This window comes from Nyctereutes procyonoides, unplaced genomic scaffold (genome assembly GCF_905146905.1).
Source record: "Nyctereutes procyonoides isolate TBG_1078 unplaced genomic scaffold, NYPRO_anot_genome, whole genome shotgun sequence".
NCBI lineage: Eukaryota > Metazoa > Chordata > Mammalia > Carnivora > Canidae > Nyctereutes > Nyctereutes procyonoides.
In genome coordinates, this window is record NW_026575117.1 from 8537742 (window position 1) to 8555064 (window position 17323).

The window sequence follows — 17323 nt, forward strand, 5'->3', positions numbered from 1 at the left end:
TGTTCCCAATTCACTTTTTATGGTCTCTCCCTTTGCAAAGCAATGTCATAATTTTCACATGTGACATTGCAAGGCTGTGAATTCAACCTACGACATAATTCTATAAGACACGGGATCAAATTGTGGATCTGATTTTTTTATACATTGGCCCGGCAGCCACAACATCTAAGAGATTCTTTTAGCCCAGGCATCCACACTCTCTGGCTCCTCCAATTGTGCTTTAATCAGATCATTTAAACTCTCTATAGCAGTCATAAGCCATTGTCCCACTCCATAGTCCCAGTAGTCTTTATTTCCATACTTAAAGTTTACTACAACAGCTACTTAGTCACTCAAAGTCTCATCTTCAAAAGAAAATTTGTAGGCAACAACAGGTGATCCTTTAAATAATGCTTTTGTTATTGCATGCCATGGATTATTAATATCCATGCCACCAGCAATTATGTCACCACTGCTTTCAAACGTAACTAGGTCAAATAACAAATCCCAGCTTTCCATATGTAAAAATATATTTCCTACAACCACTGCTGATACCAAATATTTTATCAGTCAAGATTCGGTCAGGAACACACTAACACACAATGTATTTCAAGGAGGAAGGGATTTAATACAAGTAATTAGGTACTTAAAAATCCATAGAGTTGATGGAGGAGTAAAGGTCAAGGAAGAATGTTTCTACCTCTTGGAGAATTAGTTTTCTGCCAACCAAGTCAAACACTGCAGGAATTCCCTCTTGCCTCTGATGCAGTAAAATGCTGTAAAATCTCATCCGTCTAAATCCTGATGTCTGCCTACCACAGAGGGAGGAAAATTAATGACATCTGCATCTAGTCTGCCTTCCAAATCCTTTATAAGAATTTTTCATTGGCAAAATATAAAGTGGAACTTTACTGTCAAGAGATTCTGAACATTCTAATTCCCAAGGATACTTGGGGAGAACATACAAGAAAGGCGGGATTTTGAGACCGAGTAGGAGTAGAAATTGAAAAAGAAAGAGAAAAATAAATTTAGACAAAAAAGAGGCCCTGTATAGATGATGACAATGTGCTCTGAATTAAGGAATATAAATAAGGGAATTATCTGCCCCTGAGGTCCGGTGACAGGAAAATGAGAAAAAAAAATAAAGAAGCTCATTCACTACATATAGATAGAGCTCTCTGGGAATTTAATATATATATTCATATCAAAGTTAAAAAATTATATCTTAGGGATCCCTGGGTGGCGCAGCTGTTTGGCGCCTGCCTTTGGCCCAGGGCGCGATCCTGGAGACCCGGGATCGAATCCCACGTCGGGCTTCCGGTGCATGGAGCCTGCTTCTCCCTCTGCCTGTGTCTCTGCCTCTCTCTCTCTCTCTGTGACTATCATAACTAAATAAAAAATAAAAAATTATATCTTATACTTCTTCCTTATTCAAAAGAAATTATTCAAAAGAATAAGGACATATTGTGGACATTAAAATCCTTTTTACCATCCTATATGAGAAAAGAACAGTTGATTTTGCATTCTCAAAAGCTACATCCTGAGAATTTTGAATATTCCACATTTGTGGATTTGTTTACTCTTCCCTTGATTTTGGTCATTTTTTGCTTCACGCATTTTGAGGCTATGCTATAAATTATATACAACTTAGAATTTTTCTGCATCCCTGTTGCATTGACATTTTATCATTATCAACTACCCCCCTTCTGCTACAGTAGTACTCTGGACTTTGTCTTCTTTGTCCAACAGAATAGATACTCCAGCTTACTTTAAATTATGATAACATCACATCTCTTTCCATCATTTTATTTTCAAAACGTCTGTATCTTTATACTTAAGGTCTGTTTCCTCTAGGCATCATTCAACTGGTTGTGACCTTTAATCCAGCCTGTCATCTCTGTCTTTTAATATTGCCATTTAGTACATTTATATTTAATGTATCTACCAATATTTTGTACTTAAACTATTATTATTCTACTATTTGTTTTATAATGCCTCACCTTTTATATTTTCCTTTTACTCTCTTTTCTCGCCCTTTCTTGAACAAAATCTCAGTAGTTTTTTTTATTTTTTTAAGATTCTGTTCCCCACTATTGGCCTGTTAATTATACATTCTTTTACTATTTCTCTTTAGCAGTCACCCTGATGATTAAAACATCAAACCCTGACCTTATAAAGTCTAACATAAATTAGAACTTTTATGTCCCAAAATAAAATATGGAGTTAAAAACATTTTAAATTCCAGAGCACCTGGGTGGCTCAGTCAGTTCAACAGGTGGCTCTTTATTTCAGTTCAAGTCATGATTGTTATGTTCTAGGATCAAGCCCCATGTCAGGCTCCACACTTAGTGGGGAGTCTGCTTGAGATTCTCTCTCCCTCTCTCTCTGCCCCTCCCCCTGCTCAAGCTCACACTCTCTCTAAAATAAATAAATAAGTCTTTTAAAAGAATTTTTTTATTCCATTTATCTTCCTCTCTTTTTGAGCTTTGTTGCCAAGTATTGTATTCACATATATTTCATACCATGAGACACTATTTCTATTTTTTATGAAAATAATTGTTTATATTTATCCATGTATTTATCCATTATATTGTTTTGTGTTTCTTTCTACAGTTTTTTCCCCAATCTGTAATAATTTTACTTCTTCCTGAAGAACTCACTATAGTGATTTTTAGTATAGATATGCTGAGTTGTTTCTGTTTTTTTAAAATGTGACTTTTTTGCCTTCATTTTAAATATTTCCTTTGAGTGTAGAATTCTATGTTGGCAGTTATTTTCTTTCAAAAGCAAATATATTATACTATTGTCTTCTGGCTTTGATTGTTTCTCTTGAGAAATGAGTTAAAGCCTGATTTTCTTCCTTTTTAAGATTCTTTCCAACGTTTTTCTAGCTGCTTTTAAGTTTGTTTCTGTTTGTGTTTTGTATTTGTTTTTCTTAAGTCTTACTATGATATGCCTAGCAGTGGATTTCTTTTAGCCAGGTTGGGATTTGCAGGATTTGTAGTGATTCTTGAATCTGTGGCTTGATGTCTTTTGCATTAAGAGTACAAAATTCCAAAATTCTATTAAAAATAAGATACAGGGATGTCTAGGTGGCTCAGTGGTTGAGCATCTGCCTTCAGCTCAAGGCATGATTCCAGAGTCCCAGGATCAAGTCCCACATCGGACTCCCCACAGGGAGCCTGGTTCTCCCTCTGCCTGTGTCTCTGCCTCTCTCTCTGGGTCTCTCATGAATAAATAAATAAAATCTTTAAAAAAAAGATAAGATATAAAACATCAACTTAGTGGACTCCTCTAATCTTAAAAGTTATATTTATTTCAAGTTCTGGAAACTATGATATACTAGAACATAAAAAGTAATATATAAATTACATCTGAATTAGAACTACAATTATTGTATAATAAGTATTATATGGAAAGTTTGGGAAGAAAATAAATCAAAATTATGAACAATTATGTTAAAGTAAAAATTCAATAGGAAATTTTTAAAAAGCATTTTCTTTAATGTCAATTCCATTTTTACAAAGTAGAGTACTTTTATAGGAAAAAAACAATAAAATTTTGTAAATGTTGGCTTTTCATTTTAATGATCTAGTAAAAATCTAGTAAAATCCTAATGATCTTTTTTTGGAATTATCTTTGGAATACAAAAAAACTACTCTTTGGAATACAAAAAGCTAATAGCAAATGGATATCAGAATTACCTGTTGGTGTCAAAGACTCCCAAGCTCCACTCCTCCCTTTTGATTACTGACTAACAATGTAAACTAGTCACTAATCTTAGTGAACTTTTTGTCTTAGGGGTCCTTTTATAATCTACAGAAAATTATGGAGCTTCTCCCCAGAAAAATGCATATATGCCTACCTACAATCAAATTTATAAATGATTTCCGTGAATTTATGAATCCCCTGAAAGCCAAGGATACAGATCCATAGTCATGAGGCAAAGTCCCCTGCCGATGAAGACCTAAATCATCCAAGCAGTCCTAGGATCAAGCCCGGAGTAGGGCTCCCTAGGCAGAAGGGAGCCTGAATTCCCTTTGCCCTTCCCCCTGCTCATGCTCTCTCTCTCTCTCTCTCCCTCTCTTTCTCTCTCTCTCTCTCTCTCTCTCAAATAAATAAATAAATAAAATCTTTAAAAAATAATAAAATAAACAAAAATAAATCCTCCAAGCATGAGAGTCCCCATCTGTCTAGATCCCTGAGGAGTCTCAGGAATCTAGTATAAGAACAGCCCCTATGGAATATGAATAATAGTGAAAGGGAATATAAGGGAAGGGAGAAGAAATGTGTGGGAAATATCAGAAAGGGAGACAGAACATAAAGACTCCTAACTCTGGGAAATGAACTAGGGGTGGTGGAAGGGGAGGAGGGCGGGGGGTGGGGGTGAATGGGTGACGGGCACTGAAGGAGACACTTGACGGGATGAGCACTGGTTGTTATTCTGTATGTTGGTAAATCAAACACCAATAAAAATTAATTTATTAAAAATAAATAAATAAATAAATAAATAAATAAATAAATAAATCCTGACCAGGGGGTGCCTGGGTGACTCAGTTGGTTAAGAGTCTGCCTTCGGTTCAGGTCAGGATCTCAGGGTCCTGGGATCAAACCCGTGTATGTGGGGAGGGGGTGGTGTCCCTGCTCAATGGGAAGTCTGCTTCTACCTCTGCCATTCCTCCCTCCCTCTCTTTCCCATAAATAAATCTTTTTAAAAAATAAACTAAAATAAATCCTAAAAAAAAAAAAAAGAACAGCCCCTATGATCCAGCTCCTCACTTCACACATGAAAAACTCCAAACTCAGACATGCACAAGACTTGTGCATGGTCCCAGAGCTACTCAGTAGAAACACTGGAACAAAACCCTTGTTCCCTCCTGACTCACATCCCAGTGATCTCTCCATAACTCCTTGATTTCTCAGACTAGGCAACACCTGGTCCCAGAGGTACCAAGTGGTTGCCCTATCAGAGACTTCAAGGTAACAAGGCACATCCTGAAGCATGAGCTTTCTTTAGAAAATTGATCTAGATTTGGAATAAAACACACTCGGGTATATTATAGAGTGCAAATTTTGCACAAAATTATAAGAAAAATACATCATTTTTTTAATGTATTGAGCCTTCCGAGAGTCACCATTGATTTTAGAGCCAAATCCCCTATAAGTGCTTTTCCATCCCCTCTGCCCTGCCCTCCTCCACACCGTGCTGCTATCATGCCCCTGCCTTCAGTAAGTAGCCCAGACTACCAGCTGTGTGACTTCAGGTAAGTTGCTTAATCTTCCTGAGCCTTAATTTCCTCTTCTGTAAAATGGAGAGGATGGTAGTACTCACATCCTGGGATTGTTGCTTAAAATATTGCCTGCAACACTGCCAACTACTCTATATATATTGTCATTGTTTTTACCGTTAGTACAATCGGTTTGTGCAATCACTGTGCTAGGTATAATCAGCCTGTGAAACAATAGATGTGAGTGTGCTTGGTAAACTAAAGCATCTTCCACGTATAAGGCATCATTATTAACATAGTTGGCTCGGTAGCTACGGACAGTCATAGGTCATAAAATTAACATGGACAGAATATTTACCCTTTATGAAACCCTGACAGTTGTTCTGTTTGGGGAATTGAGAGAGCTGCCCCAATAGAATCCCAGGAGAAGAAAGCTGCCTCAGAAGAAAGATGACCCTTAGATAAACAACCATAAACAGATTTCAGTATCATCATTAGACCAACAAATCACCCTTCAAAAATGCCAGCTGACAGCTCCATGATCCAGTACTGATGGGAAAGAAACCCTGCTGGGGTGAAATAATTGAGGGAAATATGGCCAGATTAGATGTCATCTGATGAGTTTACATTCTATAATAATTTAAACAGTCATTGGATCTCCATCCCTGCCTTATCCAGCTCTGCAATACTTAATATTTGTGGCTGCTCCTGGTGGCTCTCCCTCAGCCCTAACTTCTGGCCCAGGGTTTAAATAAATTGCATTTCCTGAGTGTAATTTGAAATAAATTAGCCATGGGATGGCTGCCTTCCCACCAGGTTCCCACCAGGTTCCTGGACATAGCGCTTCATTCTCTGTCTCTCTTTTTTTAAGATTTATTAATTTGTTGAAAGAGAGGGCATGAGGAGAGGGGCAGAAAGAGAGGGAGAGAGAGAATCTCAAGCAGATTCTGCACTGAGCATGGAGACCTAGGCGGGGCTCGATCCCATGACCCCAAGATCAGGATTCTGAGATCACAATGTGAGCAGAAACCGAAAGTCCCAAGCTTAACCAATTGTGCCACCCAGGCACCCCCACACCTTTAAAGAATAAAGTGCTTTATTCTAGGCACTTAGAAGCACATCTTAACAGCAACCAAGATGCGCCAAGAGAGAAGAACTAATTGTTGGTCTGTTGGCCCCATCAGCCAGGAGGAATCGATTAAATTACCAGATTGTGCCATGTGCCTTGTTTGCAGCATGAAAAGCTGGGAAACAATTCTAGGGTTTGAGCCAGAGCAGAAGAGGCAGCCCCAAAAAGGGCCAGAGCACAAGGCTGCCCCAGGGTTTGTCGTGGTCCATGTGGGCCATCCACCTCCCTGAGTTCACGCGGCAGCCGCTCCCCTCTGTCTGGTTGCCTGGATCCCTTCACCAAGTCCCACTTTCATATTTTCATATTTATGAGTTCGCATAGTTGCACTCCACCATTCATTTCTGCCTTTTCCCCATCTGTTTATATGAGGCAGCCACATGAGAGGAAAAAATAAGACACCCTAGAAATTAATTCCATGAAGTAAGAATTTACTGTCTCTGCCACGTAGGGGAGCATAAAAGAAGGGGAGAGGTCGTTCTGTAATTCATTCTTGAAAGTGTGACAGCTGCTGGGTGTCTCAGGTCGGGGGTGGGGGCGGTGAGTTTTATTTTCCAGGACCCAAAGTTTGTCTTCCTTCTTGATCTGTGCAGCAAGGGCCTGCTTCTGAAAGACCAAGTTCATCAAGCACTCAGTGTGAATATTTAGCTGGGTGACTCACTCAGTGTTTTCACTGTCACTGAGGATGAGTCAATGTCAAAGTTTGAAGGGAGCTGAGAGTTTATTAAATCCAACCACATTATTTCACAGATGAGGAAAACAAAGGCCAAAAGGATCACTATTTGCCTAAAGTCATATATCAGCTATGTGGCAGAGCCAAGACCAGAAGCCTCAAACTCTTCACTCCCCAGGCCAGAGAACTTTCCCAAAATGTGCCTCTTGAGTTCCATGCATCCTTCTCTTGTCTTGAGTCCCCCATGGAGCTCAGACTCAGAAAAGCCCCATCAGTGACAAAGAGAGCACAGCTTCTACGGTGTAGTTCCGACAACTGTTCTAGATGACAGGCATATTCCCTATGATCCAGAAAAAAAAAATTCCAAAGAATATGTTCTAAAGAATACAGACATGTATAAAGTTGTATGTAAAGATAGCTTTGCAATTAAAAGTATGGAATTCATATTATTTTAAAGATCTCAAAATTATATATAGGATACCAAGCTTCACATTACAGAGATTCGAACAGCAAGTACCAATTGTAGCTAATCAGATCATAAAGTGGGTTTACCTGTTTGTGTCTTTTTTTCTTTTCTGTAGAGTAGGTGCATTTATTTTTTAGATGCAAATACACCACCCCTCAAGGCATATAAAGTAGTTGTCATTTCTGAAAATTGTGTCTACCAGAGAAATACACAATTTCCTTGATTCATATGCCTTCCTCCTTCAGCGCAAGAGCCTCAGCACTTTACACTTTAAACATATCAGAAAAACACCCAGGAGAGAAGAACCACCAACGGCTCAAAAAAGAAGAGTTCTTTATACTTTCTGGGTTTATTGAGATGCAACAAGATGACTTGTTTCATGTCAAACACTAAATCTAAAGTAATAATCCTCAGAAATATGCCAGTTCTGATTTTTTCCTTCTTATCCATAGTATAGCTCCAGTGTGACAGGACATAAAATTAATGGCCCCGGTGTAAACTAACGTTGCAGAAACATCACATCTATTTTTTTATCTGAAATAAACAATATAAAATGTAACCTCCATGATCTGAAATTCAAGGTTGCAACTCTTAAGCACTTGGTTTTCCAAAGATAATCAATTAGAAAAATATATCAAATACTAGAAGTATTTTTTTCGTACTCCTAAAACATAAGGTCTTTATAGAAAATAAAGCAGTATTTTTTAATATTTTTTTATTTATGATAGTCACAGAGAGAGAGAGAGGCAGAGACACAGGCAGAGAGAGAAGCAGGCTCCATGCACCGGGAGCCCGATGTGGGATTCGATCCCGGGTCTCCAGGATCGCGCCCTGGGCCAAAGGCAGGCGCCAAACCGCTGCGCCACCCAGGGATCCCATAAAGCAGTATTTAAATCAAACACACACACAATACAGATGAATGAGTTGAATTAAAAATCCTTAAAAAGTTTTCCCCTTGTCGGGCTCTGCCTGGAGCAGGGAGTCTCCTTAAGGAGTCTCTCTCTCTCCCTCTCCCACTACCCCTCCTTCCATTCACTCCTGCACTCTCTCTCTCTCCCTCAAATAAATAAATGTTTCTAAAAAAAAGAAATCTTTAAAAAGTTTAAATGTTTAAGCAAAAATAAAAGTGAATAAAAGTAAAAAATATTACAAACAAAAATAATTCATGACACTATCATGTTAAACTTAGTGCACTGTATTAGATTTACAGTAACAAGAACAGTTAAAATGAACACCGAGGGCACCTGGGTGGCTCAGTCGATTAAGCATCTGCCTTCAGCTCAGGTCATGATTCCAGGGTCCTGGGATCAAGTCCTGCGTCAGGCTCCCTGCTCAGCTGGGAGTCTGCTTCTCCCTCTGCCCTTCCCCCTTGCTTGTGATCTCTCTCTCTCTCTCTCAAATAAAAAAATAAAATATTTTAAAAATAAATAAATAATAAAATAAAATAAAATGAACACCTAAGATGATGGTCTTCAAATGACATTAAATGCTATCTTTGATTTTTTGGGGTTTTGGCTTCATAATAAGTATATAATAAATATCTTTAATACCTTGTCCATGTTGAGCACTTATCTTTCTCCATTTGAAAGCCCTTCTCCAGAGTCACACTTAGAGCCATCCCAGTGGCTGGGGAGTAGAGACTCAGCAGTGAGTCCATTAACAAAGCAGACTTCGTATCTACATGTTCCTGGAGTTTGTATATCCGCTGATCAACATAGTCCAGAAGTTTCTTTTCCCATTGGTCCCATCTTTTCAGTAAGAATCTTTTCCAAGTAGGAGCACCCAGATTGTTCCTCCATCGCAACACCAACAATGTCTTCCCTGGCCTTTAGTGATGCTTTCCCACCACTTGGCATTACGACCCTCGCAGAGATGGTTAACTCGACTACATACACTCTGCAGAAACACAGCAACTCCAAGGTAGTTATATTTGACTTGTCACTTGCTTTCTTTGGTGGGGAAGAAGAAACTACATTTTTAAGGTCCCTCCCAAGAAGAGAACGATTTTGTGGCACAATCTTACACCGTGATGTTTATTTCCTCCAGGGGAGCTGCAGACTTCTCTCAACACAGCGCTGGGTCTTCAGTCACAGTTCCAGATGTCAATCCAGTTCCAGAAGGAAAAGGTGTGGAGGGTGCCATGTCCAAGGCTCCAGAAAGAGAGGACAATTGTGTGTCAATTATATGCTTGTATGTCCTGTATTTCCCCAAAGTGACTGAAACTGCTCTCCTGTGGGAATATGATTCTGCTGCTAAGATTGAACCATATTCATTGATTGGTGAGCACCAGGTGACAACTTTGACCCCCACAGACTCCATGATAGTTCAGACCCTCTGGAAGTTCAGACCCTCTGGAAGTTCAGACCCTTGGTGCTAGGGCAGAAGAGGTCTTTGAAGAACCTGCTAGAACCTTCCTTGTGGACACCATAACTTTCCTGAGGAACACGTGCTGCTTCCTGCAGTTGCATAGTAGAGCAAGTTTATTTTACAAGCATGACTGGAGTACTCCAATTGTAAATATTTTTTGTAGAAAATCATTTTGTACTCACTGCATTAGGGTCACATCTCAGGTAAAGGAAGCAGGGATTTTCATCTTGGCTGATCAGGCTTCTCTTCAAAATCACCAGATGTCGGTCCCCAGGCCAGTGGCACCAGCAGCTGCTCCCAGCCCAAGTCCCTGGCGCCCAGTCCAGCCCAGGTGAGAGAGAGGCTCTGGGCCAGGGCTCCACCTGCTGCATCCCAGGAAGAGGCCAGCAGCGGGCAGTAGGTCTGTCCCGTGTCCTCACCCTGGGCTCTAATATGCTGCCGGCCCAGGCCAACCCTGAAACTTCTCTTTGTGTTTTTCTATGAGTTTCTTCCCAAGTTGTATATACAAATATGTTTGTATTTTAATGTTTTAATTGGAGAAAATATTACTTAAAGTAAACCAAATGTTTTAGTAAACATTACATTTTGCTCTTGAGCAACTCCTCTTCAGAGTGCTCTTCTGAAACCAGACTTCTAGTCCACGAAGTGATTGGGCCTCCAACCACCACCACCACCAAACTACTGACCCATTCTGATAGCCTGCCCCTGGAGGCTGCATCCTGAGTCCTATGCCTCCTCCAACGTACGTGCTTTCAGGTCTACTGAGCTCCTGCCATGAGATGCATTATCACTCAAAAAGCCAGCATTTTTGTCAAGAGTTCCAGCATCCCAATATTCCAGCATCTGATGTCAGACAGAACCATAGTGCTAATTTGCCCTGACAGGTGCACTGACAATGACTTGAACCATTCCTATGTCTGGTGTCCCAGATACATACTCAAGTTTGGCCTTCTTTTGTCCTTGCTGGAATCCCAGTTCAAGGCCCCTTTCCAAGTTCCAGCATCTTCTGATGGCTCTTCAGATCCAGTGGTTGATAACCTAGCATACTTTGAGTCCGTATCCACTGGAGCCATGACATATGGAATCAAATAAGGCTGAGGTTCTTCACGAAGAGCTCCCTGGAAGAGGGCCTCATCATCTGACACTCAAAGCATGGCAGAAAGCTAGCAATAATTTAAGGGTTTGTGTTTAAAGAAATACTTGGCAAGGATGGCTGAGCTTTAAATTAATAAATTCTAGGGATCCCTGGGTGGCGCAGCGGTTTGGCGCCTGCCTTTGGCCCGGGGCGTGATCCTGGAGACCCAGGATCGAATCCCACATCGGGCTCCCGGTGCATGGAGCCTGCTTCTCCCTCTGCCTGTGTCTCTGCCTCTCTCTCTCTGTGTGTGTGTGTGTGACTATCATAAATAAATAAAAAAATTAAAAAAAAAAAAGTTAAATTAATAAATTCTATTTCACTGTAGACACAAACCATGGGTGTCATCTATAAGGACTTGGCACTTTATGGCTCCTGGAGATGGCACCATATCAGAATAGACCTTAGTCATTTGACAGGAATAAGATGAAGACAACACATCACCCAGCAGTGATGCTTCCTCCAGCCCCTTATCATCTCGGTAATTTTAGGAATTTATAAAAGAGATTTAAACATAAATTTTGGGTTCTCATACATCTAAAGTTGTTTCTGAGGAATCTTTAAAGTAAAGGAAGCGAGCTCAAGAAGAAAAATCAAACCAGAGCTCCTAGGCAAGTTAGCTTCCCTTAAGCCCCATTCATCCATAAAAAATATTTTTAAATAAAGTTTTCCCTCCAGAGTATGAGAGGGAACTCTTAGCCAGGGTTCATGTGATGGAGGCATGGAGCAGGGGCAGTGGAAAATGAACATCCCTGACTTGCCTTGTGTGAAAGGAAACGATAGCTCTAGTTTTGCCCATTAAAATCAGGTTAGCGTATAAATTTTTGGCAGGAAATTAAATGATGCAAACAAATGGAGATAGCAGTATCTTAATGCCCAAAGCAGTTTGTCTTTAAATATAATAATATAATAAAATGGGGGAGGTAGTTTGCTTCTGAGCATCTGTTTTTATCTCAAGAGAAACTATCAGAGACAAGAGAGTACAATGGCTTTTGGAACCGTGTGAACATGAATCAGACAGAGCCAGTATGAGGAGATGGTTCTGGAACTCTGGGTCTAATGGTCAGACCAAGAGGAGGGATGGTAACTCAGGGCACAGCTTTGAGAGCTGCAGCAGCACACGACAGGACCTAGCTGCAAGCCTTTCAGGATCATCCACGTCCTCAGTACTGGAATACCTCAACCCAAGACAGGCCCATCATTCAAGGTCATTGAGCAGGGCTGGGTGATTCTGTCACCGAATCTGATTTCCTTAGCACATTCTACAGCTTCAAGAAGGCAGACAATACAGGGGGAGAAAGACACTTGGGGCCAAGACCAAGAATTGAATTTCCTGTAAAAATAGCAAAGTACAGAAACCTCTAATCCCTCTAGTTCTCCCCGGTAAGCTGTACCCAAACCACATCCCAAAGATGTGGGGGAAGCAACTTGGGGATGGATTCGGTGGTCAGTGAGTTGGAGATGATGCAAATACCTGATTGCAGATTAATAGAATATTACTTCAGTTATGATTTTTACTATTGTTTTTTCTATCTTACATATAAATGCATTGATAAAAATTCTATAAAGACATACCAGTCTCATAACGGTGGCTACCTCTAAAATGTGTAAGTTCTAGGAGAGGTAGCTGAGGAGATATGCAAAGGCTTCCAGGACTAGGTGAGATTAATTTTGAAGACTCTGTAGGAATTACCAAAGCAAACAAGGGAAAGACAATATTCCAGCAAAGAGCTTAGCATTTTAAGGTAATGATCAGTAATTCAGTAGAGTCAGAATATAGGCCACTCAGGAAGACCTGATAGGAGATGAGATTGGAAAAGGAGCCAGGCATCTGATCTCGATGGGCCTTGTATTTAATTCCAAATAATTTCAATTTCTGCCTATGTCTAATAGAGAGCCTATGTTTGATTACAAGCAATAGAAAGATCATCCAAGAGTGATTCAAATAATAAGCACGTCTATTTTGTTATGTATTCATGCTGATCCCAAGTGGATAGGGTGGAAAGCAAGAGGGGATGGGATGCAAAGCAGCTACCCAGCTGGACAGGAAGCATCAAGCCAGTGGTCTCTGAGATGGTGCCTAACGAACCCCCAGGGCAGCAGTGAGTTGAAGAAAGGAGCCAGGTGGGGAGGAACTCCCATTTAGGGGTGCTGATATGCTTGGCCAACCTGATTTGGAAAGAGAGCCAGAATTCATCCCTGTATTGCCAAAAATGCTTTGCAAGAGTAGACAAAACTAACCTAGGGTGGAAAAAAAAAAAGTCAGACCATTATTGCAGGAGCAGAGACTGGTGGAGAAGGAGCATAAGAGGGATCCCTGTGTGGCTCAGCGGTTCAGCACCTGCCTTCGGCCCAGGGCATGATCCTGGAGTCCTGGGATCGAGTCCCACATCGAGCTCCCTGCATGGAGCCTGCTTGTCCCTCTGCCTGTGTCTCTGCCTCTGTGTGTGTGTGTGTGTGTGTGTGTGTGTGTCTCATAAATAAATAAATAAATAAAATCTTAAAAAAAAAAGAATGAGGGAAACTTCTGGACTGATGGTAATGTTCTATACCTTGATAGGGGTCGGGGTTATATGTGTGTATCAATCTGCCAAAACGGATGGAAAAGTACACCCAGAGATTTGTGCTTTTGTATAAAGAATTCACCCTCCACTGAAAAATTTAAAAATAATAATAATAATAGAAAACACCCTAATCAGACACTGCATTCTAGTTCATGAATGCAAAGCAAAGGATTTAGGAGTAAAGTAAGCTGATGAAATGCACGACTCTGAAATGTTTCAGAATAGCAAGTAGATTTGTGGACAGATGAAGACATGGAGAGGTAGGCTCAAATGTGTAAACAAATGCAGCGCAAGTTAACCACATAATCTTGGTGGTGTTCGTCGTAAAATTCTTTTGAGCAATGTTTAGAAATCTGTTATATAAAATATAGGAGGAGGCGGGAAAAATCCTACAAAAATCTCTTCTCAGAGCCTTAAAACCTACACACTGGGTTTCACACAGTCACGCCCCTGGCACAAGACAAACCTGACTATTCCGTGATTCTATCGTGCCACAATCCCAGAAACCCAAGTTCCCAGGAAAATCCCTTTGCTGGATGGATGTGTAGACACCATCTCCCAAGTTCTGACCACAACATTTCAAACAGAGCAGTTTTCATTCTCTAATCAATAGTGGCCATGCAGTAGTCCTTCACCAATTGCAAGAACTAAATTCTCGAAAGCCCCATCGTATGTGAACTGAAGAATTGAAGACCTTATTAGAAACATTTGTGCTGGAAGACAGAGGTTCCAAAAGAACTTTAAAAAAAAAAAGCTTTCCTAAATATTTTCATATTTAATGAGACACAAAAAAACAGCAAAGTAAATACATAACTTAAATTTTGAAGTATTTGGAAATAATCATTAGAACCATAAAATTAAATATTTATTTGCCATCCCCTTCTCACCAGACCATGGTTTCTCCAACTCAGCACTATTAGCATTTGGGGCCAGATCCTTTTTATTTGGGAAAGGGCTGTCCTATGCGCTGCATAATGTTTAGTGGCATCCCTCGCCTCCACCCACTAGATGCTAGTAGTTGGGGTTTTTTTAATATCTATTTATTCATTGGGGCGCCTGGATGGCTCAACTGGTTAAGCACCTGCCTTTGGCTCTGGTCATGATCCCAGAGTCCTGGGATGGTGCCCGGACTCAAGCTCCCGGCTCAGCACGGAGCCTGCTTCTCCCTCTCCCCCTACTCCTCCCTCTCATTTCTTATTTATTTGAGAGAGAGAGAGAGAGCACTTGAGCTGGGGGAGGGGCTGGGGCAAGGGAGAAGCAGACTCCCTACTGAGTGGGGGACCTGAGATCATGACCTGAACTGGAATCAAGAGTTGGACACAGCGACTGAGCCACCCAGGCACTCCTAGATGCCTGTAGTTTTCGTCGTAGTTGTGACAACCATAAGTGTCTCCAGACAGTCCCAAGTGTCCCCAGGGGAGAAACAGCCCCTGGTTGAGAATCCCTGAACCAGATCCTTTCCCTGGTATTCTTTTCTCAGCATTTCAATGAGATGCTTGTAGATACATTTTGCTTTGTTCTGAATAATTCACATACCAAGAGGCACCTGTTCTGTATCAAGTCCGTCATCCAACTGTCCAATGTCTTTCTGGTTTTATGGTTCCAAGTTGTTCTGTCTGCTTCAGAAGGAACATAGGAACGTTGGAGCTTGAGACAGAAAAAGCTTTCACTAATCTTTATCTAAATAATCTGTTCAGCTCACTGCTTAGATGCCTTTAACTCCCCACCTCCCTCTTCCTCCCTTACACACACACACACACACACACACACTCACACACTCACACATGCATGTAGAAAGACTCCCCTGCACAGAATACTTCATGCCAAAGTCCCTTTCCTAAGCCTCTCTCTCTCCTGCTCTGCATCTGGCATGATGTCTCTTTTCTATTCCCTAAAACACATCTCCTAACTTTTTCTAATTATTCCCAACTTGAGTGACTCACAATTCTGGGCTTTTCATAATTTTAGTAAGACATGCAAAAGCAAACCTAGACTTCTTGGAACCTTGGGGAAAGAAACCAACGCTAACAGGAGAGGTGACCCAATATTCTGCATTCAATCCAAGGTTTATAGGTGCCAAAGTTGACGTGACTATCCATGCTGCACATGTAGGCGCCGGGACCTTTCTGGGTGGGTATTCTCTTTTGCCATCATGAGCAGTACAGGGTCAATCCTGGTATTGGCAGGGGAATCCGTAGGACTCCTGTTCTGACCTAGGAGGGAATACAGCTTTTTCAGTGGAGCCTGCATCTCTAGCAATTAGGAGATAGTACAGGAAATTTCTTTCAAATGGCAACAGTGGGGCCCCTCTGGATGTTGACCTAGCCGGAAATGCCCTTTGGGTCTCCTTGGGGCTTAAGTGCCATGACATCTCCCAAACCCCCTGTGTAGTATCTTCTGTCCAGACTCTAAGTGCAAGGGTGTCACTGACTGTGTTTGCTGGCAGGGGGATTGGATCTCCTCCTGATGCTGCCGCCCTCCTCTCCAAGACTCAATGCCCTGCTGGGTCAGAGACTGACAAGACTTCAGATCCATTGCATTTTCAGAAATACTGGATAGAAATACTCAAGTTATCCCAGCTCTTGGAGACAAGACAGAGCGACCTCCCACATCCTTGGAGAAGCACCTCTCTCATCCATAGTAGCTGTAACATTGTGCTGCGTCATCCTGACGCCGGCACCCTCCTCTTCCCCAACAGACTACAAGCTCTGTGAGAGCTGGACTGTAGGTCTCTCACCATTGAGCTACTAGCACTGATCACAGCACCTAGAACACAGCAGATGCTTGCTATGTACTTCATGAGTAGAAACGAGGAGAAGCATAGCTTCAAGAATATCGAAAAGTTTACACTCCCTGAGTTGGTGCCAGAAGAACCAGGCAAAGGGAGGTAAGAATAAGTTTGTACATTTGATAAAAGAATTCCTGTTCCAAGAAGTAGGTTCAAGCTAACTAGTTTCTCATCCTAGACAAACCTGACAAGGTTTCTGTGACTCTGACATTTGATTTCTGGTCCCACATTTGTTTAGCCAGAGATGAATGAAAGTCACCATGACTGCCTTCACACGACAGCTTCTTCACAACCTCCCAGACTTCCAAGGCAGTAGTAGAGCATCCCATGGTTTTCTAGCCATGTACCCTCTTTATCCGCCATGTCACTAAAACCCTCTTTATCCACCCTCTTTATCCACCATGTCACTAAAACCCAATTATAAAACTTGAAGATACTGTGGGTTCAGTCTGGAGCTGAGGAAGGATTTTTCTTTCTTGGGCCTTCATTCCTCTCACAGTCAGCCAATAATCCCTTTGACTGTCAGCCAATCCACTGACCCTAAGTCCAAAGATGGAAGGTTGACGCCAAGGGGCGTGGCCTATGATTGAGTCTGCCTAGGCTGTAACTTCAGCATGGCCTGACTCAAAACTTCTTTTGCAAACTATATTCCCTTTAAATATGGAAAACAGAAATGGGAGTAAAATTGGCAAAGCAACTCTGGAAAATAATTGGGCAGCATCCGCTAGAATTTTAAATCATCTTACCCTATAATTCAATATTCTACTTCTTGCTTGGAAAACACATGTGTGAATAAAAGAATAATAAAAGTAATAGAGCATGCACAAGGATGTCAACTGCAGTGTTTTTTATAATACTGAAAAACTGGAAATGAACAAAATGCCCACCAACAGGGGAAGGGCGAAATAAACCCATAGACCCATACTAACTAACATTGGTTGCATGCAGCAAATGAAGTGCAGGTAACCTCTTTTTACTAACAGGAGTAGGTCTCTAA

At 41.1% G+C, this 17323-nt stretch overlaps 1 pseudogene; it reads right to left on the reverse strand.

Moving 5' to 3' along the window:
- Positions 1 to 9040: 9040 nt before the first annotated feature.
- Positions 9041 to 17323, reverse strand: part of LOC129515166 (ATPase PAAT-like) — a 31845-nt pseudogene continuing 23562 nt past the window's right edge.